General features: G+C 47.0%; 1 pseudogene; it reads left to right on the plus strand.

Annotated features, from left to right (window-relative positions):
- The first annotated feature begins 4,219 nt into the window (after positions 1 to 4,219).
- LOC106028783 (serine/threonine-protein phosphatase 2A regulatory subunit B'' subunit gamma-like) overlaps positions 4,220 to 13,152 on the plus strand; it is an 89,896-nt pseudogene continuing 80,963 nt past the window's right edge.

Genomic DNA, 13,152 nt, shown 5'->3' on the forward strand with positions numbered 1-13,152 from the left:
AGCAAAACAGTGAAAACAATGTTTGTCTTCAAAGAGATGATAGAAGGAAAGCCCCCATACTTGCTATATTGCATACTGTCACCTCTCAAGAGATGCTTGGAACTTTGGCTCCCAGTTGCTAATGGGAGAGGTGGTGAGGTGATGATATGTTTGATTCTCAGCCCATGCATTGGTAGGCTCACAGGAGACCATGACTGGCTTGCCTGCTGCTTAACTGGAAGTGGGTGGGTCGATTACTTGCTCAGCACTCTAAGTGCCAGCATGGCTGGCTCCTGGGGAGACACTGACTAGTTCTCTTCCTGGTGTGCCCAAAGCTGGCTCATGCCCTGGCTGCTTACCAGGAAGTTGGGCCTATAATCATTTAATTACCTTTGTTTAATTATGTGTTGCTTGAAAAATTCAGTGGGCTTTCTCTGTCTTATACTAATGTCAGGCAGAAAAAATTAACAAGTAAGGAACTGGGGTCAAATTTTAAATATCACAGTGAGTAAAATACTGTTCTGGGGAATTAATTTGAGTTTTCCTAATCATTTCTTTATGGAGGAGCCATTTAGAGTTGGGATGAAGCTGGGGTAAATGCTTAATGTCCCTGTTCTGATTTGTAGTGGCAGAAAAATATGGGGGATACCTGCTCCAGATATTCCATATTCAGATTTTTGGTCGATTTTTACTGTTTCAACAGGATATTTCCATCCTACCCTCTACTAACCTGATACATTTGTAGTTTCATTGGGCAGACTGGGAAACACAGTCTCATGATTCCTGAATAGTGTATTCCCTTTCTCATGGATTTACAGAGAAATGCTCCAGTACTTACCATCTTCCAGAAACCTGTTAAATGTCTTGGCCTCTGGGATGGTTTATTGTTTGTGTCAACTTGAATGAAAAACACCAAACTACATTGGCTTAGCCTAGCTTTGGGTGTGGAAGATCCACCCTTGGGAATTATCACCAGAATGTTATAAAAAGGAAAGAAAGAAGGGAGCTTGCTTCTGTTTCCCTCAGTGGAGCTCCAGTTTTGGCTTTCACCTTAGAGGTGGTCTCCTGGCTTTCAGTACAGATTCCAGCCTCCAGCCCTGACTCTTCAGCCTTCTGGTGCAGACCCTTGGGCCTCCTGATACAGATTGGCAAGGGGCACTACAAGGAGCTCCAGGACTTTGACTGGGTCCTTCAGCTCTCCCGTGTACAGATGGACCTTCTGCTCTCCTGCACTTCCAACTCTGTGAGTGGCCATCATGAGCCATTGAAAGAATCTGTAAATTCTTATATATTTGTATATCTTGTATTCTAGCTGTTTATCTAGTAAATATGGACTGAAACAGCCTGGAGGCATGTTGTAGCCATACTCCCCATAATTAGAGTAAAACCTTAATTTGTAAGCATGATTTGTTCCAGAAGCTGTCTTGCAATCCCAAGCACTTGTATATCAAGTCAAATTTCCCCATAAGAAATAAAGGAAATGCAGATTACTCACAACCTCAAAATATTGATGTAAAATGATTACAATATTGTAATGTAATACAAAATAATTTTCTTTAAAAAGTGCTACATTTTATTAAGACTACAGACAGATAAAATATTTATGTGTAATTTATAAGAAAAAGACAAAAATATTTTAGGATAATTCTTTTTCAGGTTGTCTTCAAAAATGTGTGAACATATATTGACAGAAATTATTTTATAATATTTTGGCCGATCTCCTCTACATGAGTAATTTTGAAATTATTTTCAAAATAGTCCCTTACATATGTATGATTTTATTTAACTAGGATTACTTTCACACTTTTGACAATAACCATGTATACCGAATGCTTTCCCACATTGCATACATAATCTCGGGACACAGTATAACATCACTCAGAAGGTTAGCAGCTGTCAGCTGAATTTTTACCAAATCTTCCTTACATGCAGTTACTCCCCAATGTGAGAGGAATCTTATGTTTGCAAAAGGAAAACACTGCAGCAAATCTTTGTCACACTGCCTACACACATATGATATCTTCGTTGTGTGCAAAATTTCCCTATGGCATTTTTGGGTGCTACATACAATCTACCATCGTTCAATGCAAAGAATTACTACACAGAGGACGTTTTTTGTTGGGAGCCGCGGCCGAGCCCGGTCGCCTTACTTGGCAGACGTGAGGCCTGTAGGAAAGAGCAAAGCCTGAGCTAGATTACCCCTCCCATCGAGTGAGCCAAAATGGCGCCTGCTTCCTGCCCCCTGATTGCCCTGGCGACGTAAACAACCCGCTCTGTAAGATAGTCTGCCTAGCAACAACTGATGTTAGCCAATCAGCCCGCATCGCGCGCTTTGAACTGATTGGCCACTGTTACCCTATAAAAGTAAATGCCTCTCCCGCCACGAGAGAGAAGCACAGAGAGAAGCACAGAGAGAGAGATAGAGAAAGTCCACCGGCAAGAAAGGGCTGGTGGCAGAGCAGAGGCCTCGCGGGGCCCACGCAGAGACAAATAAAGGCAAGATTGCACACCGTCAGAATCTGTCGCGTGTTCTTCCTGCCGGCCGGGAGCGACACCGACATCTGGTGGCCCGTACGGGGAACTGATCACTCCCCTCGGTGGTGTGCAACGCTCCAGCGTGGTGCTGCCGGACAGGTGAGTTGGGGATAAGCCTGGGCTCTGGGTGGCGCGCACCTACAGGGCTTTTAGACTCCCCTCAGGCTCACGCGTAGGTGACGGGTTCTTTAAGTCACACGCGGTGAGTTACAGCCCTTAGAGGTTAGAGATGGGTAATTTACCAAGCGCGGAGGCGCGGCCCTTGGTAAAGGCCCTTAGAAAACTTTTAAAAGCTAGAGACCTCAGGGTAGGTCAAAAAACACTGGAACTATTCATAGCAGAGGTAGATAGGGTGGCTCCCTGGTTTTTACCCACGGGGCATTTAAACCTGCCGTCATGGGAGAAGTTAGGCGGGGACCTCGCCTCGGCGGAATTGGAAGGGGATATTTTGCCGGCTATTCGCCCCCTGTGGGAAATGATACATGCGTGCCTTGAAGGGGAGGGGAAGGGGTTCCCGTCGGCAGTTAGAGACGCGGAAATCATAGACGCACGCAAGGCTTTTGAGCAGGCAAAGTCAGAATGCTCTCGGGAGGGATCTGTCCAGGGGGAAAAAATCCAGGGAAAGATAGAGGACACCCAAGCTCTGGAGTCCTCCGACTTAGATAGCGAGGAGGAACCAGAAGGTGGGGCAGGAAGCCGAGAGGCCAAAAACCCCTATGCCGAGTTGCGCCGCGAATTGTGTGCGTGCGCCGCCCGGGAAAAGCAGAGAGAGGAGAAAGGGCCCCCGAGCGCTCTCTGGCGGGGAGGAGATAGAGAGCCATCCGCTCCGCCCTGGAGCTCTTTTCCAGAATCGGCTCCCCGCCGAGAGGCCGCTACAGGGAACCCTCCCTTCTCTCAGCCGGCACAGGAAGTGACGCCCCGTTCCACTCTGTCGCGACTGCCGTCCTATGACGTCGCGCCGCCGGGCGGACGGTATTTTCATGGGCAGTTATGGAAGGGTGAACGATGGTTCAGAGGGGATCCACCGATGCAAGGACTAGATTACGGTCCTTATGGAGTATACCCTGTGCAAATGGCCCCAGGCAAAGGGCGCAATGTTTGGGAACCATTTGAAATAAAGCAGATCAGAGAATTAAAAAGCGCTGTCACCACCTTCGGGCCCACAGCTCCTTATACCATAGCTATGCTAGAGAATCTTGCCTCTCAGCCTCTTACACCAGGTGACTGGATGCAGCTGGCCAAGGCGTGCCTTCCTTCGGGTAGTTATCTTGATTGGCAAGCCTGGTATGCCGAGTTTGCCATCAAGCAAGCAGAAAAGAATGTTAACAGGGGGCATGCAAGGTGGAACGAAGATATGCTCCAGGGCTCAGGTCAATATAGGGATGACCAAACTCAGTTCCCCAATGAGGTGTATGACCAAATCTCTAATATTGGGCTCCGCGCATGGAAACAGGTGAACGGTGCGGGGGCGGCCTCATTATGCCTTTCAAAGATAGTACAGGGTGCCACAGAGCCATTTGTTGATTTCGTGGCTAGGATGCAGGACACGGCTGATAAAGTTTTTTCAGACCAAGAAGTGGCAAAGCCCCTGATCAAACAACTCATTTTTGAACAATGCACAACGGAGTGCAAAGCGGCTCTTGCCCCACATAAAAACAAGGATCTCAATGCTTGGATTAGGATTTGTAGGGAGATTGGAGGGCAGATGACTGCAGCAAAGCTTGCGGCGGCCTTTGTAGCCGCGACAGCACAAGCTAAGGGTGCTTCCGGACCTAAGCGAGATCGTAAGCCCAAAGGATGTTTTGGCTGCGGGGAACCAGGGCATATTAGGAGAGACTGTCCGCACAGTGTTAATACATGGGAAGGGCCAATAGGCGTGTGCGAACGATGCAGGAAGGGAACACACAAAGCGAAAGATTGCAGATCAGTTTTTGATGCCCAGGGAAACCGCATTAGTGGCAGGGGGATTCAGGAGCCAAAAAATGGCCAGAGGGGGCCCTCCTTACGGACGGGCCCCCGCCCCCTAGACAGGACAACACAAAGTGGCAGCCCTCCACAAGGGCTACCCCTGGGTCAGCAGGCGTGGACCTCTGTGTCGCCTCCGGACTCCTATTAACGCCCGATATGGGCGTTCATGTGGTCAGGACCACCTTCAAGGGACCGCTACCTGAAAAGTCAGTTGGTTTAGTGATTGGACGGTCCTCCACAGCCCTCCGGGGCCTTACCGTGCTTCCTGGGGTTATAGACTCAGACTACACAGGAAACATTAAGATTATGGTCCAATCTCATGTAGGGACCATGGTGATTAATGAGGGGGATAAGATAGCACAACTTTTATTGCTCCCCAGTCTCCATGAGAGATTCCAGTCTAGACAACGGGTTAGAGGGGATCAGGGTTTTGGCTCCTCTGGAGAAATTTTTGAAGGACTTCATATGACTCTTGATAAAAGACCCATGCTCTCGCTCAGGGTTAATGGTAGAAATATAACAGGACTCCTGGATACAGGGGCAGACTGCTCCATTGTCTCCAAGAGGGACTGGCCTTCTAGCTGGCCCACCAATACAGCTGACAACACACTCCAAGGGTTGGGGATGGTGGCTGCCCCCCAGGTTAGTGCCGTGACCCTGCCTTGGTGTGATGAGGAGGGTCACCAAGGACATTTTCAACCTTTTGTTCTACAGCTGCCGGTATCTTTGTGGGGAAGAGACATCCTCACTCAGATGGATGTCACTCTTACATCCACCTGCTCTCCTCAAGCCAAGGGTATACTTAAAAATCAGGGATATGTTCCCAGCAAGGGCCTGGGCTCTGCCCTGCAGGGCCGGACATCTCCCGTACCTGTAGAGAAAAGGGAAGGTAGACACGGGCTGGGTTTTTCCTAGGGGCCGCTGAGGAAGTTCTCCTGCCTACTCCAATTAAGATCACTTGGAAGTCCCTGAGTCCAGTTTGGGTACCTCAGTGGCCCCTACCCAAGGAGAAGCTTTTAGCGTTAACCGAGATAGTCAAAACCCAGCTTCAGGCAGGGCACATAAAGCCATCAACCTCCCCTTGGAATACCCCTGTTTTTGTTATTAGAAAGAAATCAGGCAAGTGGAGGCTGCTCCATGATTTAAGGGCGGTCAACGCGCAGATGCAGCCCCTGGGGGCGGTCCAGAGGGGGCTGCCAGCTCTCTCAGCCATCCCTCAGTCTTGGCCAATTTATGTTATAGATCTTAGAGACTGTTTCTTCTCAATCCCCCTGCATCCAGAGGACACCCATAGGTTCGCCTTTACCTTACCCACCATTAACCAAGAAAGCCCTGATCTCAGATACGAGTGGATAACGCTGCCCCAAGGTATGGCCAACAGTCCCATTATGTGTCAGATTTACCTTGATTCCCTACTGGCCCCCCTACGGAAATCCTTTCCCAAGATAAGATGTGTGCATTACATGGACGACCTTTTGCTCAGCAGCAGGGACCCAGACATGCTGAATAATATGCTCGGCCAGTTGGTCGAGGCCCTGAGAAAGGCTAATCTACATATTGCCCCTGACAAGATTCAAGGAGGAGACATAGTGACTTACTTGGGTACCAAAGTCTCCCCTACATCGATTTCTCCACAGAAGGTAACCATCAGAACAGATAATCTTACAACCCTAAATGACATGCAAAAGTTACTGGGAGATATAAATTGGATCAGACCTTACTTGCACATCCCTAATTCGGACTTAAAGCCCCTGTTTGATCTCCTAAGAGGGGATCCGGATATTGCCTCCCCTAGAAAGTTCACCCCAGAGGCCAGAGTTGCTCTAAAAAAGATAGAAGAGGCCCTAAGCAAAGCTACATTACAGAGAATTGACCCAGAACAGCCTTTTGAGGTCTGCTTGTTGCAGACCAGTTCCCAGCCCACGGCAGTGATTTGGCAGAAAGGACCACTTCTGTGGGTGCACCCTAAAGTTTCACCTGCCAAGATTATTGAACATTACCCGGAAGCAGTTGCTTCTCTGGCTCTGGAGGCACATAGTAGAGCCATCCAGCATTTTGGCTCCACGCCTCACGCTATTCGGGTGCCTTATACCGCTTCTCAAATAAAAATTCTGACTGCTTGCATAGATACTTGGGCCATCCTGAGATGTGTATTTCTTGGGGAGATAGACAATCAATTCCCTAAGGACCCTATACTACAGTTTATTACTCAACATCCGGTGATATTTCCAAAAATCACCGCCCCTGCACCCCTTACTCCTGCAACAACAGTCTATACTGATGGGTCAAAAACCGGGATAGGGGCCTATGTGGTCTCAGGCATGCCTCCAGTTAACATACAGTTTGAACCAGATCAACCACAGGTGGTGGAGTTACAAATTGTACAAACCGTCCTCAAGAAGTTCCCAGGGGCCCTTAATATTGTTTCTGATTCAAAATATGTTGTCAACGCCATGCAGGTCCTTGAGACTGCAGGCCCAATTAAACCAACTTCTAAAGTAACTAACTTGTTTTTGTCTATCCAGACATTGCTCATAAATAGACACAACAAAATATACATCACTCACATAAGAGCACATACACACCTACCAGGGCCCATGGTACAGGGCAATGCGGCTGCTGACGCGGCCACTCGCCCGTTATGGATTTTCAATATGTTATCTCCAATAGAGCAAGCCCGTCAGTTCCATGACAAATTCCATGTCAATGCCAGGACGCTAGTCAACCAGTACCGCATCTCCAGGGCTGACGCGCGGGACATCGTGCGACTGTGCGGCTCATGCGCCACACACACGCCTGCCATATCAATGGGGGTTAACCCCAGAGGGTTGATCCCTGGCGATATTTGGCAAATGGATGTCACACACATAACAGAATTTGGATCTCTTAAGTATGTCCATGTCTCCACGGACACCTGTTCTCATATTATATTCGCAACTGCAGAGACAGGTGAAAAGGTATCTAATGTGATCAATCACTGCTTAGCGGCTTGGGCCGCGTGGGGCAAGCCCAAAATATTAAAGACAGATAACGGACCAGCCTATACAGGAAAAGCCTTCAATGAGTTCTGTAAGACTATGGAAGTACACTTAAAACATAGGATCCCATATAATCCTCAAGGCCAAGGAATTATTGAAAGAGCTCACAAAAGCCTCAAAGAAATCTTATATAAACAAAAAGGGGGAGTAGGCCAGGGCCTGCCCCCAAAGGCACGGCTACCCATGGCACTATTCACATACAATTTTTTAAACCTGAATAATAACAACCACCCCCCGGCTATGGAGCATTGTAATCCATCTCCTAGCAATAAGGGATGGGTAAAATGGAAAGATGTCCTGACGGGACAATGGATGGGCCCGGATCCGGTAGTCAGCTGGAACCGAGGTGCGGTTTGTGTTTTCCCGCAGGAACTGGGACGAGAACCATTGTGGGTCCCAGAAAGACTGACGCGTGCGACAAGCCCTTCGACTGAAGACTAATCCTGTCCTGCCGGAGACCAGCAGCAGGCCTGACAGCCAGATGAACCCGAAAAAGGCTGCTTTTTTCGTTGGGGGCGTTGTCCTAGCACTCCTCAGGATAAGTATGGTACATGCGGGGCTGGGGGGCCCCGCTTCTGGAATAGATCTTCGCATGAGCCTTCTTGGCAGTCCGTGCGATTGCGGAGGTGGCACGGTAAGCAGTATACCACCTAGCGCCAAAAAAGGACCAGGGACCGATTGTGGGGATAAAACAGCGTTCTCAGTTGTGTACCCCTCCACTGCAGGAGGATTTAGTCAACCATCCTATCAGTGCATACTTAAGCCTAAGGTGAGTCCCTCAGGGCCTGGTGATCTCGCCACATGTCCCTGCACTAAGTTTGAGGAATCCATGCATGTTACATGCTATACAGAGACAAAACAATGCAAACTCAAGAGTACAACCTATTGGATGGCAACGCTAACTACAACTAAAAGCCCTGTTGCCCCTAACCATATTCCCGCTGCTGTAGGCGGTTCTCCATTCATGCAGTCAGGTTGTAATGGAGAGGTTGGAGAAACGGTCTGTTGGTCTATGACCGCTCCCGTTCACATCTCTGACGGTGGAGGGGTCCAAGACCAGTACCGGCAGGAACAGGTCATCGAGCGATGGGAACAATTAAATCCGTTCCCTGAAGTCAATTACCATCCACTCCTACGCCCCAAATCCCGAGGCATTAACCTTGACCCCGCTACTGAATCCATATTAGAGGCTACCCACAAAGCACTCAATCTTACTGACCCAGGGCTGGCCTCCGATTGTTGGCTGTGTATGATGATGGGAGAATCATGGCCGCTGGCCATGCCGTTTAGAGACTATGAAAGTGAACCTTACAATTATAGCACACCCTATAATTGCTCACATGGGCCTCCATTTGGGTCCAGTTTATGGGACAGTTTAATGCATCCTGTTTCCAAAAGTACCCACAAAATAATAGTTATGATATTGTTGTTGGAGCACTGGCAGTCGCCTCGTGTGAGTCCATAACCAATGTAAGTAGTAGCTCGCCGCTATGTGCCCCCTTTGGCAAAGTATTTGCTTGCGGCAATGGTCATGCTTATACCTACCTGCCCAGTAATTGGACCGGCCTATGTGGCCTAGCTTACTTGTTGCCTGACATTGGTATTGTCCCTGGGGACCAACCCATGCCCATCCCAGCTGTGGACACCTTTATAAAAAGACATAAGAGAGATGTACTGATTTTACCTCTCTTGGCTGGTCTGGGGATAACTGGAGCCCTGGCCGCCAGGACTGCGGGCCTAGGAGTTTCATTAACCAAATATACTCAGTTATCCAAGCAATTGATAGAAGACATGTCTATAGTTGAGAGAACCCTTCAGGAGATACAAGATCAAATTGATTCCCTTGCAGAGGTTGTTCTGCAGAATAGAAGGGGCCTAGATCTACTCACTGTAGAGAGGGGAGGTATCTGTATTGCCTTACAGGAAAGATGCTGCTTTTATGCCAACAAGTCCGGAATCGTTCAAGACCGATTAAAGAAACTGCAAGAAGACCTAGAAAAGAGAAGAAAAGAACTACAAGACAATCCCTTTTGGGGAGCCTGGAATGGCTTGCTCCCCTATATTTTACCATTGTTAGGTCCCCTGTGCTCCTTGCTTCTGCTCTTACTTATAGGACCATGCTTGCTCCGATGGGTCACATCATTTATTAATGGGCGCCTTGCGGCGGCCCGGCGTCAAGTACGCCTGGTTGCCCATGCGGCCCTGGCAGCAGCCCGTGATGGGCACAATGACCCCCAGGCTTACGCATGGCTCGCTCGACTGGCCTACGACCGGGTCTAGATGTGGCAGGTTTTCCGCACTCCTTCCCTATTGACACCACACAGCAGGGTAGGAGAGTCAATGACGGGTAAGAGCGTGCCTCCCCAGCACGACTCGACCTAAGCCAGGCCCTACCCCATACTGCACGAAAGCCGCTGGATTACTAGAATCTGCCCAGATCTAGATGTCTCTCCAAGGGGATCACACGGAGGGGCATGAGTGCATGCCTATGTGCATCCAGGTTCCGTCCAGTTCACTCCTGGCCCTGGAAAAAGGACGAGGGTCTCAAGGCCTTGGTGGACCCGGGGACGGCCGACCAGGGTCCAAGCCAAGGGCCTACGGTGGGCCTCAACACAGGGCATAAGCCTCTGCACTCAATCCAGGGCAGGCTGCGATGCGTACATTCATTCAAAAATAAATAAAATAGGGGGAGATGTTGGGAGCCGCGGCCGAGCCCGGTCGCCTTACTTGGCGGACGTGAGGCCTGTAGGAAAGAGCAAAGCCTGAGCTAGATTACCCCTCCCATCGAGTGAGCCAAAATGGCGCCTGCTTCCTGCCCCCTGATTGCCCTGGCGACGTAAACAACCCGCTCTGTAAGATAGTCTTCCTAGCAACAACTGATGTTAGCCAATCAGCCCGCATCGTGCGCTTTGAACTGATTGGCCACTGTTACCCTATAAAAGTAAATGCCTCTCCCGCCACGAGAGAGAAGCACAGAGAGAAGCACAGAGAGAGAGATAGAGAAAGTCCACCGGCAAGAAAGGGCTGGTGGCAGAGCAGAGGCATCGCGGGGCCCACGCGGAGACAAATAAAGGCAAGATTGCACACCGTCAGAATCTGTCGCGTGTTCTTCCTGCCGGCCGGGAGCGACACCGACAGTTTTTAATTGTATTGGTAATCTCAATGGGATGGAAAGTCTTCCTATATTCCTTATGTTCATAGGATTTTTTCCCAGTGTGGGGTATTTGATGTTATAAAGTGAGAATGTATAAACAAATCCATTTACTCATTTCTCATATAGATAGGGATTTTTTATAGAGTGAATTTTTTTCTATACAAAAAAGCTAGTATTATAGCTAAAATACATCACAAATTGCTTACATCAATGGAAAGGGTTTGTTTTCAGCACGTCTGCATACTGAATGTTTTGGTATATTGGTTGTACCATAGATGTTCTATGCAGTGTGAGTTCTTTCATGAATAGTAAGGTGACTGCTTTGACAGAAAGATTTCCCACATTGCATACATACAAAGGGTTTCTCCCCAGAGTGAATTCTGTCATGTACTTTACAAGCAGAGGCTGTACTGAATGCTTTCCCACATTTGTTGCAAAATAATTTTTAAAAAAAACAAAATATTTTGCAGGCTGTATTTGGAGAACTCTGGAGTTCTAAGCAAGCAGGCAGGTGCCATCGGTTCCAGAGGCTGTGCAGCCTGGGGTGAGTGCCCCACACTTCTCCCCGAGTCCAGATAGTTTGGGACCCTCACTCGGCCCTGAACAGGGAACTTTGTGGCTTCTGGGTGCACTGGACCAGAGCAGCAGGTCCTGAGTGCGCCTGCAAAGGCCTCACTGTTCCAGCCATGCTTGGTAGACTCGAGTTGGAAGCAACCAAGCAGGCATTATTAGTTCCAGAGGCTGGGCTTGAGCTGGCTTGCTTCACACCCAGTGACCATCTCTCAATCCAGGGAACTGGGTGGCCAGAGTCCCAGGAGCTGAGGGCATAGAAGAGGATTTCCAACAGACCCTGGAGAAGCCTTGGAATAACACTTGAAACACCTGAAACACAGAAATATAAGAAAATGACAAAACAATCTCAAACCTTCAACCCATACCAAGAAACCTTAGGAGCTATGTACATAGAAAAAAAATATATGCCATACACTTGAAATATAGGACATAATGGCAACTAAAATAAAGAAGCAACTCTGGGAAGTTTAAAGGAATTCCAAATAGAAATAATCTCCCTGGTAAAAGAATAAATGATAAAAGCAATGAAGGAGATGCTGAACATATCTAAAGGACACACGGTTAAAATAATTGGAGGAAGTAAACAAAAATATAGAATCCCCAGAAGAGCGATATAAGAAACAAACAGAATATATAGAGCAGATGCAAAGAGATATACATGAAAACAAAAATATCATTGAAAGCTATAAAAACCACCTCAATGAAAGTAAAGATAGAATTTCAGACCTCAAAGACAAGATTGCAGCTAGTGAACAGGAAAGGAAAGATCTTTTTAAAATAACAAAGTATCAGGAAATAACAATTCAACAACTGCAAGATGATGCAAAGAAAAACAACATAAGATTGATACGAATTAATGAAAAAGAAAGGGGCAACATAAAGGATGTCAAGAGGATATTTACAGAAGAAATAGCTGAAAATTTCCCAAACATGAGATCGGAAATTGACATCAGGATCAGTGAAGCATATAGAACTCCAAATAATCATAACCAAAATAAAACTACACCCAGACATATAATAATCACCATCCCAGAAATCCAACATAAGAATAGATTAAAAGCTGTCAGAGAGAAAAGACAGATCATTTATAAAGGAAAAACCTATCAGAATCACAGCAGACTTCTCAGCACAAATAATGAAGTCAAGAAGAGCTTGAGTGAAGTATTCAAGATCCTAAAGGAAAACGATTTCCAACCTAGACTGAGGTACCCTGAAAAACTGTCCTTCAAAATGGATGGAGAAATAAGATAATTCCATGACAAAGAACAGCTGAAGAATTTCATGATTACCAAGCCAACCATGCAAAGAATATTGAAAGACAGTTTAGATACACTTAGGAAAAAACCACTAAGCAAAGCAGGCAATTAAACAGAACAGAAAGATAAAGATGCAACAGCAGAAAGATAGCATGTCAACAGTAAAACAACATATAACAGTTTAACCATTAATGTAAATGGTCCAAATGCACCAATTAAAAGAAACAGACTGCCAGAATGGATAAAGAAACAAAATCCAAGCATATGTTGTCTACAAGAAACCCATCTAACCCAAAAGGATACTCACAGACTAAAAGTCAAAGGATGGAAAACAATACTTCACACAACAGGAACCCCAAAAAAGTGGGAGTATCCATTCTGTTTGCAGACAATGTGAACTTTAAACTAATAATGACCAGAAGAGATAAAGAAGGTCACTACATACTGGTTAGCGGCAAACTTCAAGAGGAAGAGATAACTATCTTAAATATATATGCACCAAATTCCAGAGCACCCAGTTATATAAAACAAGTATTAAATGAAATGAAAAACCAAATCAGCAGTAGCACAATTATAATAGGAGACCTTAACACCAAAGGGCAGATCAACCCGACAGAAAATCAGCAAAGAAATAGCAGAACTGAATCAC

This window comes from Cavia porcellus, unplaced genomic scaffold (assembly GCF_034190915.1).
Source record: "Cavia porcellus strain 051 isolate PalLab524CR breed Dunkin Hartley unplaced genomic scaffold, mCavPor4.1 scaffold_2, whole genome shotgun sequence".
In the NCBI taxonomy this organism is placed as follows: Eukaryota; Metazoa; Chordata; class Mammalia; order Rodentia; family Caviidae; genus Cavia; species Cavia porcellus.